At 50.0% G+C, this 7,191-nt stretch overlaps 1 long non-coding RNA gene across 2 annotated transcripts; it reads right to left on the bottom strand.

Moving 5' to 3' along the window:
* Positions 1-4,453: 4,453 nt before the first annotated feature.
* LOC309835376 lies at positions 4,454-6,436 on the bottom strand. 2 transcript variants are annotated; one of them, XR_014297987.1, is made up of 3 exons: positions 5,645-6,436; positions 5,122-5,348; positions 4,454-4,729 (listed from the first exon to the last, which is right to left on the bottom strand). It is a non-coding gene; the product is annotated as an uncharacterized lncRNA (long non-coding RNA). The 2 variants fall into 2 exon arrangements; XR_014297988.1 differs by having other exon boundaries at positions 5,122-5,318.
* Positions 6,437-7,191: the final 755 nt, after the last annotated feature.

Raw genomic sequence — 7,191 nt, 5'->3', positions numbered from 1 at the left:
GCGCGCTAGTCTTCCTCACGTGCCCACACCCCATGCCCCACCCCCTGCCGCCCCGTCTTCAGGCGCTGGCCTCCCTTCCAGTCCTCCCACCCGGGCCCAGAACGCCGGAGCCGTCAGGGCGGCGGAGCAGAAGAGTGGTTATCTTCCATCAACGACTATGCCCCGCCTCCGTACTTCGGGTTGGCTATGCCAATACGCTGGTGACCCCAGGGCGGAAAAGCGCGGACGCCCAGGGTCTACAGATCCCCTCACAAGCAAGTAAAACCTATCCTTCTAGGACGATAAAGGAGCTGGAGCGAACAAAAGTATCGTGCCCCGTGTGAGGATCGAACTCACGACCTTCAGATTATGAGACTGACGCGCTACCTACTGCGCTAACGAGGCACCTACCAGCCGTTTCTCGGAGAATGATAATGAGGCTCATGCGGCGGCCCAGTACGCATGCTCAGAAAACCACGTTTTCATTTTCTCCGCTGAGTCCCTGATCCCGGACACAGGAGTTGCCGACCCCAGTGCCCGCCCTGGCTGAACCGGCCACGCCGCTCCGGTCTTCCTCCGCCTACCGGTCTATTTATCAATCAACAAGCACTGCGGCTTGTCGGACCCCATGTGCCGAGTACTGGGGATCCGGGGCCGTGGGATTCTTCCTGCTGTTGTAAACTCTTATTTTTGTAGACTGTTTACAAAGCGTTTGCACATGCGTTATCTCGTGAAACACTTCTTGGGCACCTACCGTGTCCCCGGCCTTGTGCTGGGTGCTGCGTTCACAGAGACACTCTCAGCCTCTAACAACTGGAGTCGGGGCGCACATGCATAATGATTTGAAAACACACACGCGCACACACAATGCACACTACTCCGGCCCCACCGCAGATCCCCAGATCCAGTCGGGTGCCCAGCCCCTTATGACGCTCCAAGTTCCCACCTCTGCCCGGAGCTCGGCGGCTGAGACCACTCTTCATAGAAGCGTCCGCAGCTCTGGAAACGACAACTCGGGTCGCAGCCTCAGCATCTTGGAAGCCCTCTCCCCTCTCTTACCCCCAGCCCTTTATATCAGCTCATTTAAATACATTCATCGTTAAAGGAAACTTTGTCACTATTATAAGTGGAAAACAGATGTTTATTTTTCACCTAATACACGTTAAAATAAATATTAAAATAAAAAGCACTCTTCCATGTACCATCTAAAATCGACCAGAGGAAGGCACACTTAAAATCTGTATATTTCGCTGTGTGTAAATTTTACCTTAAAAAATGTAAACTAAGACTGAACTCCAACCAACGACAGGCTAACAGAAGGGCTTTGGACGATTGCAAGTTTGAAGTGTTTCAAAGGGTAAGACGGTTTGATAGCCTGACGGACCTAAGGACAGAGAAGTGGGGAGAGATTCGGGAGGCTGCGAGAGTAGCGAGACGTTAACGTAGGTCTAGGAGGTGGATGTACGAATATTCACCGTACTGTACAATTGTTTCAACGTTTCAGTTTATCTGAAAATGTTTCATTATGAAGTGTTGGGGAGTGTTTTTTAAATCACCCATTAAGAGGGAAACTCACAACATCAGCGTAAGAAGGTGAAAAATAATATTATCTTAAGAGCAGGCACCAGAATTCCTGGTTGTTGGTGTAGAGAACATTGGGCGGGGGAGCGCGGATTATTTGGAGAGAGACCCCTGGGAGTGAGGTCGGTGCAGATAAGGGGTGGGCACCTTACGGCGTCCTCCCGTCTCGTTAGGAGGAGTCGCGGACGGCGTAGGTTGCCTGGACCCCGGGCCTAGCAGATTGGATGAAACTTACCCAACCCTGGGGGAGCTCTCCCTCCCACGCTCCGCTGCGGGAACCCGGCCGAGGGAGTGTGCTCCGGCCTAAGGTTGCTGGGGCCCCAGGACGCCCGGCAGGTGCGGGAGAACAGAGGCCCAGGCAGAGGGATCCCGCCCCCAGCACACACGCACGGAGGAATCCGGGGACCCCGAGAACGGCAAACAGGGAGTGTCGCGGCAGTTTCACCCAGGTCTCCAGGCCTGGGGAGCGTTGACTGACTTCCTTACTGCCTCAAGGAAGCCCAAGCTGCGGCAGAATCTGGGCAGATACAGAAACCCCACTGAGCACCTCCTGGATACGCTGGAGGGACCCGACGGCTGGCTGCGCCCTGAGTCCTAAATAAAGGGCTCAGTGGTCGGTGTTACGTGCCCATCAGGGTCGCAGGCCCAGAGGCTCCTGCAGGTGGCGACCCCCAGGCTCGTCTAGTGATGGGTGACCGTGGCCGGGTGAAGGCAGGTTGTCCCTTTCCGCCGGGGGCTGGGGGCAGGGGCTCCTGGAGCAAGCAGTTCCCACCTCCAGGCCTTCGCGAGGGCTGTTCCCTCCGCCTGACACGGTTTTTCCCGTATCAGGCCCCTTTTCTGTGCCGGGATCTCCTCCTTGCCCTTCTTCAGCCAGGTCAAAGGTCACCTGCTCTGAGCAATCTCATCCCCTTTTCCTTCCAGGATTGCTTCTCCCTTCCCCACCTCCCCCCCTCACTTGGCTGAATGGAGGCTGAACGCTTACACGGCGGCGGCTCATTTACTGCCGGGTAAACCACCCGGAGGGGGCCGGTGTTACCGCTGCACTACACACACCGATGCGCAAACCCAGACTCACAGAGGCTGGACGACCTGCCCAAGTTCGAGCGGCTCGTAGCTACGCGAGGCGGGGCTCCGTCCCGAGTCGGACCACGGCGCGGCGCGGGGCTCTCACCAGCTCATCCCTCACCCCCAGCAGCAGTTTCCGCAAGTGTTTCCTCACGTGCACCTCCTACAATAATCTTGAGAAGCGTCTACACACCTCCTCGATTAATGCTAAATTTGTATCTAAACGTTCTCGTTGTAAATTCAAAGGATGTAATTTCCAGTAGATTGTATATGCTGATTTTCTAAAAATAAAACTGCATGTATGATTTTTTTTAACCAGGCATCCAATGAAATCGAAATACCTTATGGATTCCATACAAACCATAATCTATTTTAAATACTCATGAGTAAGCGTCTCTAACATTTGTTAAGTTTACATTTATTTTCACCCCAGAACTCATATTTCCATTATACTCCCACCCCCAGCATTTTATCTTCATATAATAGTTTATGTTTGAATGTCTGTTACTGAGCACCCTAACTTGCCTCTCAGCGGCAAGAATATGTACATAAATTGAAAACTTTGTTTCCTGTGACCATAAGGTTTTGTGTCATATTTTTCTTCTAAGTTGACATCACTATTTTTGTTAGTACACAATCAAAAATCATAAATATATTTATGATTTTGAAGAATAATTATTAAATGGAAAATCTGAAACAAATATCCATGAGATGGATGCAACTTTTTAATTCCACTTAATTCATGTCTGCATGGCTAGCTATTCCCTTTTTCTAGAATGAGATGGGATTCAGCATTAATTCTGTTCCTATTTTCCATATTTATAGATGTAAATGTTGAGACACTCTGTTCATATGAAGAAATAAAAAAGGATGGAGAGAGCTTTGTGTCGACACTAAAACTCAATTCCTTTAACAATTTTGAGCTATATTCTAAACAATCATCTCTTACCCATCGCCTTGGTTATGTATGTCCTCTTTCAGTTTTGAATTAGAAGCCACTACAATTAGTCATTAGCGTCTTTCACGTTCTCAACTTCTAAACCAATGTTTTGAACTGAACATTCCCTTTATTTGCAGCACTGGAGGTTTTCTCATCTTCCATAAAATCCTGAAGGTGGAGAAAGAACAGATATGAAGGAGAGACAGGAAGGGAGCAGAGGCCCGACCGCCTACAGCAGCTTTTTCTCCAGCTCATCAATTTTGGGACATCATCACATCGTACCCCTGAGGTGCATATCCAGGTGACATTTGAGGGGCTTAAATTTGTTCTGATGGGCAGCAGAGGCTGTCGTAAGCCTTCTTTACAGATGAAAAGCGTGTGTGTGTGTGTGTGTGTGTGTGTGTGTGTATGTGTGTGTGTGTGTGTTGAGAGGCAGGCTCAGGGCTGGCTGAGCAAAGTAACGTACTGGAAACAGGTTGCAAATTATTCTTCCCCCATGGCCTGGATAGACCCTGGCAGGGAGACCACCTGGAAAGCCAGGAAACAATCCAGGCCAAGGGAGATGAAAACATGTTCTGGGAGATGCTGCAGAGCCGAGTGGAGACACAGTCTACAGGAACGGCCAGAATTTGGGTCTGGGTTACCGCCAAGAATAAAGAGAGAAGCAAAGTGTCACTCCAAATTTAGAGGAGTAATGTCCATAAATGCCCTGGTGCCACCACTGGGCAGGAAAACAGAAAAGAGGGGCCTGTTCAGAGGGAACCCGATAAATTCTGATTTTGCATATTTTTATTACACAAATAATATGTGCTCATTATAAAACACATGCATACATACTGTATCAGTCAGCTAGTGCTGCACAAGCGCTGCTTAACAAATCACCCAAAACTTAATGGCTTAAACAATGTGGGTTTCTTTTTGCATAGCTTTATTGAAATATAATTCTCCTGCCATACAATTTACTTGTTTAAACTGTATATAATTCAGGCACTTCCCTGGTGGTCCAGTGGTAAAGAATCTGCCTTTTAATTCAGGGGACATGGGTTCAATCCCTGGTCAGGGAACTAAGATCCCACATGCTGCGAGGCCACCGCACCACAACTAGAGAGAATCCTGCATGCCTCAGCAAAGACTCTGTGTGCCACAGCTAAGACCCGACACAGCCTAAGGAAAATAAGTAAATAAAATAAATATTTTTAAAAGTAAGGTGTACAATTCAATGTATTTTTGGTATATTACATTATTATTTTTTAAAATTGTGGTATGAGATATACATAACACAAAATTTACCACTTTAACCATTTTAAGTGTCCAATTCAGTGGCATTAAGTACATTTGCGATGTTGTGCAACTATCATAACATCTGTTTTCAAAACCTTTTCATCCCCCCAAGCAGAAACTCTGTGCCCATTAAGTAATAGCCCTTCTTTCCCCTCTCTCCCCTCATTCTCCTCCCCTGGTAGCTTCTAATCTATTTTCTGTCTGTGAATTTGCCTTTTCTAGATATTTCATATACGTGGGATCGTACGATGTTCGTCCTTTTGTGTCTGGCTTACTTGACTCAGCATAATGTTTTCCAGGTAAGCATGTATTTTTCTTGCTCACAGGTGTGTTGTCAGCTGGGCTAGCGCCAGGCTGTGGTTCGGTTCAGCCCTTCTTGTCATGTCTTCATGGTCTCCATTGGCAGCAGGAAGGTCAGTCTTAAAGACTGTGGTCTTCGTGGTCAGCCATTTCCTGGGGTGCCTTCTTCTCACTGAGGGTCACAGAAGCCTGAGAGACCAAACTATACCAAGCAAGCACATTTAAGGCCTCTGCTCTGGGCACCTCCATCCAAATTCTATTGGCCAAACCAAGTCACCCGGCCAAGTTCAACATCCACGGGCCAGGGAGATATACCCAGCCCACAGGGGAGAAGCTGCAAAGCCAGGGCAAGGAGGGGAGTGAAGAATTGAGAACAATAATCCAATCTCTGCACAGACTTACACATATAAATGTCTCCCTCACCCCACCCTTACCCCAATCCTGTTACCTCTCCAGAGGGAACCACTGATATCAGTATCATATTGTCCAGTGACTTACTTTTTCCACTTAACAATAAGCTGGGAACTCTTTCCCTGTCAATACATATAGATCTTCCTTGTTCTTTGTAACTGCAGTGAAACTGTTTCTGAGAACAGGAGATTAGGATGCAGACCTGCCCGGGGGAAGATCAGATGAAGACTCAGAAGGAAGGTGGCCGTCTGCCAGCCAAGGAGGGAGGCCTTAGAAGAAACCAACCCTTCCAACACCTTGATCTCGGCCTTCCTGCCTTCAGAACTGCGAGAGAACAAATTACCGTGGTTTAAGCCCCACCCCACCCCTGACCCCTCCACCCTCAGCCTGTGGTACTTTGTCCTCGCAGCCCGAGCTGCTCTAGGTCTTCTAATTCTAGAACATCGAATTCTTCCCAATTAGTAACAATTACTGTAGCGAACATTCTTGTACACCTTTAACAATGGACATGTGAGGAGCTTGTAGGCAGCTGAAAAATCTGTTCTGTCCTGGATTCAGGTGGGTTTGCTGTTTCACCCCGCAGGGAGCACATGAGGAATTTTCCATTTATCTGAGGGTGAAGACCAGAGGTTCTGGGCGTTTGCCTGTGCTAGGGCAGTTGCCGCTGTTAAGAGCTTTTCTTTTCACCCCTGACCTCTCCCTGCACTTCCATCCTCCCCCACGGGTCATGGTCTCCATCTGCTTGGCAGGGGTCACAGCCAGATTGTGGGTGGCACCCGACCTGACCACAGCCCACGGTCTTTGCACAGTCCCCCGCAGTCACTGGTCCAGTGGGAGGGAAGTCGGGGTGAGTGGGCTTCAGAATCAGGCTCACTGTGACTCTCAGCTCCTTTCCAGTTCCCTCTGCTTACAAAAGTCAATAAATAAACATTGAAAATATAGAGGGAGTCAAGAGTCTAAGTAAGGAGAAAGCTTACTGGGGAAGGAAGGAGGCTGGAGAGAAGGGACCGGTTTGGGGTGTGGATTCTCCCACGGTGCTTTGAGAGGGGGCAGAGGTTTCCCAGACCTGACTCCTTCCCAGCCAGGACTCGATAACGTGGCAGGGCTTGGCCGCGGGCCCACAGGTCCCATCTGGTTATTCTGGCTGTGACAAGCCAGAAGCCAGGGCGCAGCCAGCTGGGCAAGTTCAGGGAGGCAGCGGAGGCCGCGCGTGGGGCGGGAGGGGGTTTTCCTCAGAAATGTCCTGCAGGGAGCAGCTGGCACGTCTTTGCCATCTGTCCCGGGCAGCGCCAGGCCATGGCCCTTCCAGCTCCATCTTTGACTGGGCGAGCGGCCGCCACCGCATGAGTCAGCCTGTTGCTGGAAGCTTCTGAGAGTCACTGCTCTGAGCCGTGCTGACAGAGCACCCAGGAGGAAGAGGGCCTCGCCCCTGACTGCCAGGATGTTCCCTGAGGGGCTGTGTTCTTGCCACACTGAGGCCAGAGGCAGCCGTCACAGAAAACGCTTGTCTGGCCTCCTCTCTGTCCGCGTGACAGCTTCTGTAGCTCCCACATCCATGAGATAAAGACCCAAATCCTCTTGCCGTGCTCCCTCCCACCAGGGTCTGACCTCTGGGCTCACCTCTTCCCACTCTT

This window comes from Grampus griseus (genome assembly GCF_964374135.1).
Source record: "Grampus griseus genome assembly, chromosome: 17".
NCBI classification, from domain to species: domain Eukaryota; kingdom Metazoa; phylum Chordata; class Mammalia; order Artiodactyla; family Delphinidae; genus Grampus; species Grampus griseus.
This window is presented reverse-complemented; position numbering and strand designations above follow the sequence as displayed.